This window comes from Macaca thibetana, chromosome 17, assembly GCF_024542745.1.
Source record: "Macaca thibetana thibetana isolate TM-01 chromosome 17, ASM2454274v1, whole genome shotgun sequence".
Taxonomy (NCBI): domain Eukaryota; kingdom Metazoa; phylum Chordata; class Mammalia; order Primates; family Cercopithecidae; genus Macaca; species Macaca thibetana.
In genome coordinates, this window is record NC_065594.1 from 45818927 (window position 1) to 45832258 (window position 13332).

Below are 13332 nucleotides of genomic sequence, written 5' to 3' on the forward strand. Positions count from 1 at the left end.
GTGCAATTGGACATGTTTGGTGAGTCACAATATAATATGTACTTTTTATTTTGTGGTGAGGTCAAAGTAGATATTAAGTGGCCTAGAAATGGAAGTGGGGAGGCTATGAACCTATTTTTTTTCCATATATTCATTTTCAGGCTACATCTTAGGATATTTTTGTTTATTCAACTGTCCTATGAAAAATGCTTTTTATCTGATTTCACTGACATAAAACATTGAGACAGAAATATGAAAAAAATATTTTTTTTACCTGTGTGCACCTCTAAAGGTGATTTTGCCAAACTAATATCCTTTCAAGCCTTACCTTCTAAAGTTCCAACTTATAATGCTCAGAAAATTAAAACTCAATGAAAATGTTGATATTATCAAAAGCCATCATATTATTGATTTTTACTTTATAATTTTACTAAACTTTAAAACTTCTAACACGCACACAAACATACCATCATTACAATTTTAAAACAGCTTTAAAAGTAGAACTCAAATAAGTCAGCTTTTTCTTTACTTTATCTGCTTCAGGCAATGAGGAATTTGCTGTGTCTCAGTGAGATATTTGAAATTTCTCTTATTTAAATTGTCTCAACTTCAAAGCATTTAAAATACAAATCCATCTTTCTTGGCAGTCTCAATGTCAAAAAGTTATCAAGGGAAAAAAATCCATCTTCAGTTTAATAAAATTGTACGTTTATACAAAAGATAGTGTCATAATCTACAGCCAAACTAAACTCTATAAACAATCAGAACAATACTGAATTCAAATGAGTATATTTACGGAAAATTGTAAGAAAATAAGGAATATTAAAAACTCCAGAGAGACATAGAATCAAGGAGACTTGACTCATGGTTAACAATGCAGTCCACAGAACTGCTGGATGAAACCACAAAAGCTATGGGAATATGAGAAGAGAGATGGACAATTCTGACTTCTTTCTCTCTCTGATGGAATGAAAGCATCACTGCACATAGTTTACTCATTTTGAGTCTTGGTTCCTTCCTGAGAAAAAGTAACTTGGGGCCAGGTGCTGTGGCTCACGCCTGTAATCCCAGCATTTTGGGAAGCCGAGGCTAGTGGATCACCTGAGGTCAGGAGTTTGAGACCGGCGTGCCCAACATGATGAAACCCTGTGTCTACTAAAAATACAAAAACATTAGCCAGATGTGGTGGCAGGTGCCTGTAATCCCAGCTACTGGGGAGGCTGAGGTAGGAGACTCGTTTGAACCTGGGAGGCAGAGGTTGCAGTGAACCAAGATGGCACCATTACACTCAAGCCTGGGGAACAAGAGCAAGACATCACAAAAAAGAAAAAAGAAAAAGAAAAAGAAAAGTAACTTGGAAAACTCACTTGATGTTTACTTGAAATCTAGATAAAGAAAATAACTGGATGAAAAGTAAGCTTTATTTCTAGTTTAAATATTATCACTAGCTAACATTTAGTAAGTGGTGTGATTTTCTTGAGCCAGACTGTTGAACTCAAAACCTGATGGCTGTGTGACATTAGACATTTATTTAAATTGTCTCAATCTCAGTTTTCTTATCTATAAAGAGAGAAAATAGTTCCACTTCAAAAGGTTGTTGTGAGACATCAATAAATTAGTAGATATAAGCCACTTAATACAGTATCTGGCACATCTAAGTTGATTTGCTATTATTATTATTGTTATTTGCTTAATTTTTAAATCTTTACAGCTTGACTTCCCAATGAAATTGTCAAGATTAATGAGCCAGTCTGTTTGAGCATTGTCTCATTAGGAAGAAAGAGTTTCTAGGTAAATACCAGACCCATAAGAGCATTAATCACACTTTGGTACATTTATAAACACTCTTATAGAAACACTATAAAACTATATTAATGATAATAGCATATATTGATAATCCTTAAAATTGAACTTATTCATGCAAGTTCTGATATATAGAAACATTGGGGAAAAAATATATCAGAAAACCCTCCAAAAAACAAAAAAGTTGTCTTCTGTATTTGTTTCTTCTCTATTTCTTTTGAACTTTAACATCACAAACACAACTACACAAAAGCTTTCCTAAGCAGAAATACCTTTTTTCCCTGCTAAGAGAGTAGACAGAAATCAAATTTACAGTGCCTGGCTGTTTGCTATATTGAGAAGAGGGAGCTTTTCAACACTCACAGTGCCAACCAAACCCTGAATCAGACACACAAGTCTCTCTGATCTGTTTTGTCTTGTTTTGTTTTGTTTTCTTAATTCACATCCTGCTGTGGTTTGAATGTGTTCCCCAAAGTTTATGGGTTGGAAACGTAATACTGAAAGCAATAGTGTGGAAAGGTGGGACTTGTAAGAGGTGATTAGGTCATGAGAGCTCCACCCTCATGAATGGATGAATGCCTTCATTGCAGCAGAAGGTTAGCTCTCACAGGAGTGGGCTCCGAATAAAAGCATAAGTTCAGCCCCCTTCTCCCACCTCTCTTTTTCAGGAGCTTGCACTCTGTTGCCTTTCTGCCTTGCACCATGGAAGGACACAGCAAGAAACTCTCACCAGATGCTAGACCCTCAACCTTGGACTTCTCACCCTCCAGAACTATGAGAAATAAATCTCTGTTTATTGTAAATTGCCCAGTCTCAAATATTATGTGACAGCAGCACAAAACAGACTAAGATGCTCCCTTAACATAAACCACGGGGTTCCTATGGAAAACAGGCAACACGGAATGTTTCAGGCATTGTAATCATTGAAGGAAAGGAGAAACAAAAGGAGAGATTGTGCTGAAGTAAATAGAGCACATACTGTGACGGGGATCTCACAACCTTACCAACTTTGAGATCAGGTAAAGGTCTTGTCTGGAGATCAGATAAGGGTCTTGAGATCAGGTAAGGGTCTTGTAAAGAACTTCTTTGTGTTATGTTTCAAATCTGAAGTTTTGTATTCAGGTGAAATAGCTAAAGATCTGAGTCCTAATCTGCTGTGCCACTTTGATTATGTAGTGTACAATGTCTTAAATGCATATTTTCTCATTTAATGTAACAGAAACGCCTTAAGAGAGATGTTTTTGATAATCTCCAGTATGGAGGCACATGATTGAAGTTTCCAAAAAGTTGATTAACTTATGAATAGTGAGTAGCAAGTTAGAGTTTGAATGCATTTCTTTGGAATTCAGAGCCAGTGTTTTTATACGGTGTCACACTACTCTTACACATGCTTATTCATTGAATGTAAGTTGTATTATTTTTCCCACTGATATCTACTACAGGTTTGCATAAAAAATTCCTCTTTTATAATTAGGGGGGCTAAATAAACTCTATAAATGTAACAAATAGTTTCTGAATGATAATATGGTGAGCACTGTATGCTGTATTGGAGTACGACAGTAAACAAAACAAATATGGTACCCAAGTTTATGGTTGAGAAGGAGACATTATTTTAAAGAAGTGTAAAAATCTGTCCAATTAATGCTCCCCTATATTTTCATAGTAAATTATCAGGATTTAACTTTCACTGTGTGCCAAGCTATTGTGCTGGATGCTTTTATACATTATTTCACTTAATCCCTATCTAGGAATCAATTTTGTTTTTATTTTACAAAAGAGGAAACGTGCCTAACCGGTATATGCTTGTGTCAATTTATTCTCCCTCCAGCACTGAATAAAAATAACTTATTTTACTATGTCTTCTTCAATATTCGTTACTTTCCTGAGAAACTGCTAATGTGATAGCTTAAAAAATCGTATCTAATTGCTTTCATCAGGATTTTTATCTTAATGAGGTTGGAAACCTGTTGATATATCAGCAAATATTTATTAGGCAGCTATTATTTACCAAGTAGTACACATGGAATAGAGGATAAAAGAAAAAAATGTTCTTTTTAAAAAATGAGAAAATAAAAGGAAGTTTATAAGCCTCACAGGTGAAAGTAAATAGCCCCATTTTATTCATGGCCTAGTATGTCTTTTGTCACAGAGTTACAGTTGGTTAATGTCCACATGGAAAGCAAAAGACATTCTGTATCGATGACACTATTGCTTCTTTTTAAAAATAAGGATTCTGTATTATAAAATTGACTATTATTTTCCTCTTTGTATAGGTCTTTCTGTTCAGCTTTTTCTATCTTCTACACGCTAAAGAATAAAATTTAATGTGGCTCACAATTCAAAAGAAAAGAATGATTTTTAAGGTGAGATAAGTGTGTATTGTGAAGAGTATTTATAATTCATCTGCAAAAATAATTACTAATCTGAATATGTAGTTCATTTTAATGTACTTCAAAAGTATGTCTGTTGTTTTGCTAAGATACATTACCCATCTTGGATTTGTAATGTTGCATAAAGGCTGTTAGTATCAAAAAATCAGAATAGAACCAAAACCACATTTCTGATGTCTCAGTTTTCATTCTATTTTCTTTTAGCCAGATCATACTGTCTTCCCAATCTCTCACTTGACAGCAAGTGAAATTGCCGTAGGCTAGGAACATCACAGTATGAAAGTGAGATGTCATGATAAAGACACCTAATTTTCATTGCATCCATATGGCATATTCATTTTTCCTAGTCTCTGTTTTGGTTTGGAAAATCACCTTTTTCATTATATCCCATTGATTCTGCTTGTTTGTTTAAAACTGTACCAACTGTCAGAATTGAGGCTATGCCTGTTTGTCCATGATAGTTGCTTTGCATGATTAATCAAAGACTACGTGATGGTGGAATCACCATAAGATGTTGATTGTTCACTTATTAGGCAGACGTTAGAAAGTCTTAAGTTTAGTGATTGCTGGATTGCTACATAAGCTTATTATGCTCAGAGATCTGGATTAGTACCTTGATGATTCCCTGGGCCTTTTTCTCATCAAAACCAGACAGCTGCATCCTATCAAGATATTGGTAAAAACACAAAGTAGTCCCTGAAGTCCCCAGAAGACTTTCCTTTCTATGTCTTTGGCTAGAACTTTGTTACATACACACTCCTGCATGAAAGACATGTCTCACCTTCAGAGAGATTTAAGAATACCTGTTCCATCCCTGAACAAAAGCAGTGTGATAGCAATAAGGAAAAAGTTGGAGAAAAGCTTTCATACAAAAATCCAGGGATATCTGATAAAAATGTTTTAAAAGTACAGAGACTTATCAAATATAATCAGTTTTTAAATTTCATTAAAAACAAAAGTAGAAATCATAAGTTAATTTTAATTCAAAGTGAATCAGAGTCATGTGAATACATAAGCTTATTAGAAATACCATACGTTAGACACACATAATTATATGGTTTGGCTGTGTCTCCACCCAAATCTCATCTTAAATTCACACATGTTGTGTGAGGGACCTGGTGGGAGGTAATTGAATCATGGAAGCAGGTTTTTCTCATGCTGTTCTCATAATGGTGGGTGAGTCTCATGAGATCTGATGGTTTTATATGAGGGAGTTTCCCTGCACAAGTTCTCTCTCTTTTTTATCTGCCGCCATCCAAGAAAGATATGACTTGCTTCTCCTTGCCTTCTGCTATGATTCTGAGGCCTCCCTAGCCATGTGGAAGTGTAAGTCCATTAAACCTCTTTTTCTTCCCAGTCTCAGGTATGTCTTTATCAGCATTATGAAAATGAACTAATACTTAAATTAGTATTAGCAGAGCGGGGCATTGCTGAAAAACATTCCTGAAAATGTGAAAGCAACTTTGGAACTGGGTAACAGGCAGATGTTGTAATAGTTTGGAGGACTCAGAAGAAGACAGGAAAATCTGGTAACATTTAGAACTTCCTAGAGACTTATTGAATGGCTTTGAACAAAATGCTGATAGTGATATCAACAATAAAATCCAGGCTGAAGTGGTCATGGATGGAAGGGAGAAACTTGTTGGGAACTGGAGTAAAGGTGACTGTTGCTATGTTTTAGCAAAGAGACTGATGACATTTTGCCCCTAGCCTAGAGATTTGTGGAACTTTGAACTTGAGAGACATGATTTAGGATATCTGGCAGAAGAAATTTCTAAACAGCAAAGCATTCAAGAGGTCACTTGGGTGCTGTTAAAGGCATTCAGTTTTATAAGAGAAGCAGAGCATCAAAGTTCAGGAAAATTTCAGTCTGACAATGCAGTAGGAAAGAAAATCCCATTTTCTGAGGATAAATTCAAGCCAGCTGCAGAAATTTGCATAAGTAACAAGGAGTCAAATGTTAATCCCCAAGACAATGGGGAAAATGTCTCCTGGGCAGGTCAGAGACCCTTGCAGCAGCCCCTCTCATCACAGACCATGAGGCATCCAAAGAAAAAGCAGTTTCATGGGCTGGGCCCAGGGTCCCTGTGCTGTGTGCAGCTTAGGGATTTGGTGTCATGGATGTCTGCCTTTCCAGCTGGGACTGAGAAGGACCAACATGGAGCTCAGGCTGTGGATTTGGAGGGTACAAGACCCAAACCTTGGCAGCCATAGGATGTTGAGCCTGCAGGTGCACAGAAGTCAAGAATTGATGTTTGGGAACCTACCCCTAGATTTCAGAAGATGTGGAAATGTCTGGATGCCCAGGCAGAAGTTTGCTGCAAGAGTGGAGCCCTAAGGGATAACCTCTGCTAGGGAAGTATGGAACAGAAATGTGGGATCAGAGTCTCTACACAGAGTCCCTACTGGGACACTGCCTAGTGGAGCTGTGAGAAGCGGGCCATCATCCTCAAGACCTCAGAGTTGTAGATCCACTGGCAGCTTGCACCATGTGCCTGGAAAAGTTGCGAACTCTCCACACCAGCCTGTGAAGGCAGCTGGAATGGAGGTTGTGACCTGCAAAGCCACAAGGGTGGAGCTGCCCAAAACCATGGGAAATCACCTTTTGCATCAGAGTGACCTGGATGGAGACACGGACTCAAAGGAGATCATTTTGGAGCTTTAAGATTTAACTGCCCTGCTGGATTTCAGAATTCCACAGAGTCTGTAGCCTCTTTGTTTTTGCCAATTTCTCCCATTTGGAATGGCTGTATTTACCCAATGCCTGTACACACACCCCCCCTCCGATTGTATCTAAGAAGTAACTAACTTACTTTTTATTTTACAGGCTTATAGGCAGAAGGGTCTTGCTTTGTGTTAGATGAGACTTTGAACTGTGGACTTTTGAGTTAATGCTGAAATAAGTTAAGACTTTGGGATACTGTTGAGAAGGCACAATTGATTTTAAAATGTGAAGACATGAGATTTGGAGGGGCCAGGGGTGAAATGATATGGTTTGGCTGTGTTGCCACCCAAATCTCATCTTGAATTTCCACTATTGTGAGAGGAACCAGGTGGGAGGTAATTCAATTATGAGTGCAGGTCATTATCATGCTGTTCCTGTGATGGTGGGTGAATCTCACAAGATCTGATGGTTTTATAAAGGGGAATTTCCCTGCACAAGCTCTCTTATTTCCCTGCCACCAAGACATGACTTGCTCCTCCTTACTGTCTGACATGACTATGAGACCTCCCCATCCACGTGGAAATGTAAATCTATTAAACCTCTTTTTCTTCCCAGTCTCAGGTACATCTTTATCAGAAGCATGAAGACGAACTAGTACATATACCAAAATCAAAGAAAAGTTTTTCTTGTTCTATTAGTCCATTTTCATTCTGCTGATAAAGACATATCTGAGACTGGATAATTTACAAAAGAAAGAGGTTTATTGGTTTTACAGTTTCACATGGCTGGAAAGGCCTCATGATCAGGACAGAAGGTGAAAGACATGTCTCACATGACAGTAGGCAAGAGAAAACAGAGCTTGTGCAGGGAAACTCCTCTTTTTAAAACCATCAGCTCTCTTGAGACTCATTCACTATCATGAGAATAGCACAGGAAAAACTTGTCCCCATGATTCAATGACCTCCCATCAGATATCTCCCACAACATGTGGGAATTCAAGATGAGATTTGGGTGGGAACACAGCCAAATCATATCACTCATTGAACCATATTTTTAGTTACTCCAACTTAATTGAATTGAATGTTATGGAATCATGACTTGATTCCATTGTGCAGCAAGGAGTTCAAAATTTATTGACCTTGTTCAGCCTCAGTAATAAAAGAGACCATATGTTTAGTTAAATTAACAAAAATATTATCAGAACATATTTCTGTAACAACAGAGATGTTTTCCAAAGCCAGCATTGTCAAGAAGGCACCTAGTATTCTTTAATTAATCACAATAAGATTTAAGTTTGTTGAGAGGTAGAAAGTCCACCTTTGAAAATTGAACATATGGAAACTATGAAACACATCTATCATGAAAATAAAACACAATGATAGCAAGCTTCATCTAGATTTTTAGAAATTATAATTTTCTGCTGCTATTTTTAGTAACTTCTTAATTTAGAAATAGCACAATAATTTAAAACAAAAAAGAACCTTAAAGTTTTTTTGTAAAAATATTTAAAATAGAAATATTTAAAATTAGTAAGTTTAAGCATATTTTATTTTTGTATGGTAGATTTCTTAATCCCAATTTAATTAACTTGACACAAAATTTAAGATAACTACTATAAGACAAAATTGTTTTCAGCTGTGCACATAGTTAATATGATTAAGTAGGCAGCTACACCCTTAACTTTGCATTACTAAATATTTTCTTTTAAGTAAAATAATCTTTACGTGATTGCCTTTTATTCTTTTTATATTTGCTTTTGGAGACTTAAAACTACAAGGTAGTGAGTAATTATAGATGACTTTTTCAATATTTCATTTGCAGCTACACATAAAAGATAAAGTTATATTTGAAGAGAATGGGTATGGTATAGGTTTCTATATACATTAACCAAAATCAACATTTAAATAATCAATATCACAGAGATAAGATAGAGTATTAACTTTCCAAAGAAAGTAAATTGCTCAAATTTAAGTCAATGACTGAATTTTTGTTGGTGTACAAAAGTAAGGTTTCTAATTTTAAAAAAGTAGGAATTACACTTGAAAAAAAAGTGTGATTAATCAATTAAAATTTGAAGGGAAAGTTTCTTCACCTCAGCATGTGTAAAACAAGCATGAAGAGCAGTGTTCTAACAAATATTTATTGCTGAAAGATAAAAGCTAAGTCTATTGTGTAAGTAGTTACTATATCAAGTTGTGTTCCAAAGATTATTTTCTTAGAATTTTCTAGATACCATCAGGGCTAATGCTTGGAATTTGCTTTCCTTTGTGCCTTTCTATTGCCTTCCTAGCAATGACCTCTGTCCTTCCATCTCTCCATCTCATTGTGTTCCAGGAAGAGTGCAAAAAGTAACCTTTCCTCCTTATTTTCGTTAGTACTGGTGGCTTGACCAGTCAGTTCCAGTAAGACACATCCCTAACTCTATCATCTTTTGAATTATCAGGGAAACCAAGCCTATTACAGATTTTGTTCTCAGTGTGCAAAGTTATAACGAAGGCTACTCACCATCATTTTGTATTTCCCTACAAAATTGAGCTTTTAAAAAAGTGGGAGCAAGGGAGGGAGGAAAGATCTATAGCATGATGAAAGTGAGTCATAGGAAGGAGCTTCTTCCTATTATGTCTGTTAATAAACACTGTTTAAATTTGAAAGAACAGTTGATTTGAAGTCAAGACTGTGTTTTGATCCATGTTGAATTCGATAAGATTTGTAAGGAAGCAGGAGACTATGGCCATGTAAATTACAGTAATATGGTGCCCAAGCACAGATTACTAGAGAAAAAAATCAATAAGGTAAAAAGGCTCTGGAGGCACCTAATGCCATATATAACTAAATACCTCTTGTCTTAATATGTTTTGTGCTGTTCTGACAGAATGCTTGAGACTAGGTGATTTATGAAGAAAAGACATTCATTTTTTTTTTTTTTATACTTCAAGTTCTAGGGTACATGTGCACAATATGCAGGTTTGTTACACGTGCATATATGTGCCCTCTTGGTTTGCTGCACCCATTAACTCGTCATTGACATTAGGTATTTCTCCTAATGCTATCCCTCCCCCATCCACCCACCCCATGACAAGCCCTGGTGTGTGATGTTCCCTGCCCTGTGTCCAAGTGTTCTCATTGTTCAGTTCCCACCTATGAGTGAGAACATGAGGTGTTTGGTTTTCTGCCCTTGTGGCAGTTTGCTCAGAATGATGGTTTTCAGCTCCATCCATGTCGCTACGAAGGACATGAACTGATCCCTTTTATGGTTGCATAGTATTCCATAGTGTATATGTGCCACATTTTCTTAATCCAGTCTATCATTGATGGACAGTTGGGTTGGTTCCAAGTCTTTGATATTGTGAATAGTGTTACAATAAACATACGTGTGCATGTGTCTTTATATTAGCATGATTTATAATCCTTTGGGTATATACCCAGTAATGGGATGGCTGGGTCAAATGGTATTTCTAGTTCTAGATCCTTGAGGAACCACCACACTGTCTTCCACAATGGCTGAACTAGTTTACAGTCCCAGCAACAGTGTAGAAGTGTTCCTATTTCTCCACATCCTCTCCATCACCTGTTGTTTCCTGACTTTTTAATGATTGCCATTCTAACTGGTGTGAGATGGTATCTCATTGTGGTGTTGATTTGCATTTCTCTGATGACCAGTGATGATGAGAATATTTTCATGTGTCTGTTGGCTGCATAAGTATCTTCTTTTGAAAAGTGTCTGTTCATATCCTTTGCCCACTTTTTAATGGGGTTATTTGATTTTTTTTTTCTTGTAAATTTGTTTAAGTTATTCATAGATTCTGGATATTAGTGCTTTGTCAGATGGGTAGATTGCAAAAATTTTCTCCCATTCTGTAGGTTGCCTGTTCACTCTGATGGTAGTTTCTTTTCCTGTGCAGAAGCTCTTTAGTTTAATTAGATCCCATTTGTCAATTTTGGCTTTTGTTGATACTGCTTTTGGTGTTTTAGTCATGAGGTCCTTGCCCATGCCTATGTCCTGAATGGTATTGCCTAGGTCTTCTTCTAGGGTTTTTATGGTTTTAGGTCTAACATTTAAGTCTTTAATCCATCTTGAATTAATTTTTGTAAAAGGTGTAAGGAAGGGATCCAGTTTAAGCTTTCTACATATGGCTACCCAGTTTTTCCAAGTACGATTTATTAAATAGGGAATCCTTTCCCCATTTCTTGTCTTTGTCAGATTTGTCAAAGATCAGATGGTTGTAGATGTGTTGTGTTACTTCTGAGTCCTCTGTTCTGTTCCTTTGGTCTATATCACTGTTTTGGTTCCAGTACCATGCTGTTTTGGTTACTGTAGCCTTGTAGTATAATTTGAAGTCAGGTGGCGTGATGCCTCCAGCTTTGTTCTTTTTGCTTAGGATTTACTTGGCAATGCAGGGTCTTTTTTGATTCCATATGAACTGTAAAGTATTTTTTTTTTCCAATTCTGTGAAGAAAGTCATTGGTAGCTTGATGGGGATGGCATTGAATCTATTACAGTTCTGTAGACTGGTAAGTCCAAGGTCAATGTGCCTGCATCTGGGAAGGGCCTTTTGCTGTGTCATTTCAGGGTAGAAGACTGAAAAGCAAGAAAGAGGCAGAAAGGGGGCAGAACTTCTATCGGGAACCCACTATCAGAGTAGTTAATCCACTCCTGCATTAATGACTTTTGTGGGGCCCTCATGACCAGTCCTTTTAAACATTTACCTTTCAACACTGTTGCATCAGGGATTACATTTCAAAAATATAAACTTTGAAGAACACATTCAAACCGTAGAATTTTTCCCCTGGTCCACTCAAAATACATGTTACTCTCACATGCAATCTATATTCATTGCATCCCAATAACTCCAAGGTCTTAACTTGTTTCAGCACCAACTCAAAAGTCCAAAGTCCAGGTCTCATCTGATTCAAATACAGGTAAGATACAAGGCACGATTCATCCTGAAGCAAATTAGTCTCCAGCTTGGAGGCGATAAAATTTAACAAGTAATGCATTTCCAAAATACAATACTTGGACTGGTATAGGATATATATTCTGTATTAGACCATTCTTGCATTGTTATAAAGAAATATCTGAGACTGGGTAATTTATAAAGAAAAGAGGCTTAACTGATTCACGGTTCTGCAAGCTATACAGGAAGCATGGCACCCACGTCTTCTCAGCTTCTCAGGCAAAGAGGGAGCAGGCATTTTACATGGCAAAGCAGGAGTAAGCAAAAGAATGGGGTGTGAGGTATCACAGACTTTTAAATGACCAGATCTCACAAGAACTCACTGTCATGAGCATAGCACCAAGCCATTAGGGATCCACCAGCATAAGCCAAACACCTCCAGCATCGGGGGTTGCAATTCAACATGAGATTTGGGTGGGGACAAATATCCAAATTATATCACATTCTTATTCCAAAAGGGAAAAATAGACAATTGGGCAAAGGAATTTTAAAGCCCAATAGGCAATATTACATTAAATCTTAAGGCTGAAGAATAATCCCTTTTGCCTCCATCTCCTGCATCCTAAGCTTACACAGATAGTGTTTAGTTCCTAAGGCCAGTCAGCACCAGCCCCATGGCTTCGCCAGGCTCAGTCCACGCAGCAGCTCTCACAGGTTCAAGTCTCACACTTGCAGCTTTCTCAGGGTGGAGTTGCAGGCTGGTGGCCTTACAGTTCTGGGGTCTTGGGGTCTACCCCACTCCCAGGGCTTCACTAGGCATTGCCCTATTGGAGACTCTCTTCAGTGGTTATGTCCCTGTGACAAGTCTCTGCCTGGGCCCTCAGGCTGTCCAGTACATCCTTTGAAATATAGGTGGAGGCTGCCATGGTCCCAAAGCCCTTGAATTGTACATGTCTACAGAGTCAGCATCATGTCGTACCAGTCAGCATCAGTAAGCCTTGCCATAAAGGCTTATTCCTTGTGCCCTCCAGACCAGTGGCCCAAGCCATGGTGGAGCCCACATTGCACTTGTGCCCACTTAAGAAACAGCTGGGTCAGTCAAGGAGTAATGTACTGGAATCAAAGGAGCAGAATTCCAAGATGATCCTGGGCAGCAGCCCCAGAAATGTGAGTGGGCCCATCCCCTGAAAAAATTCTGCCTTCCTAGAGCTCTGGTCCTGTAATGGGCAGGGCAGCCTCTATAATCTCCAAAATGCCTTTGGGGTCATTTTCTTATCAGCTTCATAAATAACACTTGGTTTCCTTCTAACCCTATTAATCTCATTAGTAATTTTTTTTGAGAAAGAATACTAAGAACATCTCATTAATTCCATCATTTATTTTCTCCTTTTGCTGTAAGCAACAGAAAGAAGCCAGGCAGCACCATGAATCCTTTGCTGCTTAGATGTTTCTTCTGTCAGATATCTTATTTAATTGCTTGTAAGTTCTGCCTTTACAAAGTCTTAGGATATTCTATGATGTTCTTTTCAACTCTATAATATGGATACTATTTACTCTAGTTTTTAATATTTTGTTCCTGAAATCCATTTGAGACCTCATC

The 13332-nt window shown here is 37.5% G+C and overlaps 1 long non-coding RNA gene across 1 annotated transcript in view; it reads left to right on the forward strand.

Annotated features, from left to right (window-relative positions):
* The window catches only part of LOC126940564 (uncharacterized), an 84092-nt gene that overhangs the window by 15516 nt on the left and 55244 nt on the right, over nucleotides 1–13332 (forward strand). The window contains exon 2 of the long non-coding RNA XR_007720806.1: nucleotides 2451–2801. This is a non-coding gene — a long non-coding RNA (uncharacterized LOC126940564). The remainder of the gene's footprint in view (nucleotides 1–2450; nucleotides 2802–13332) is intronic.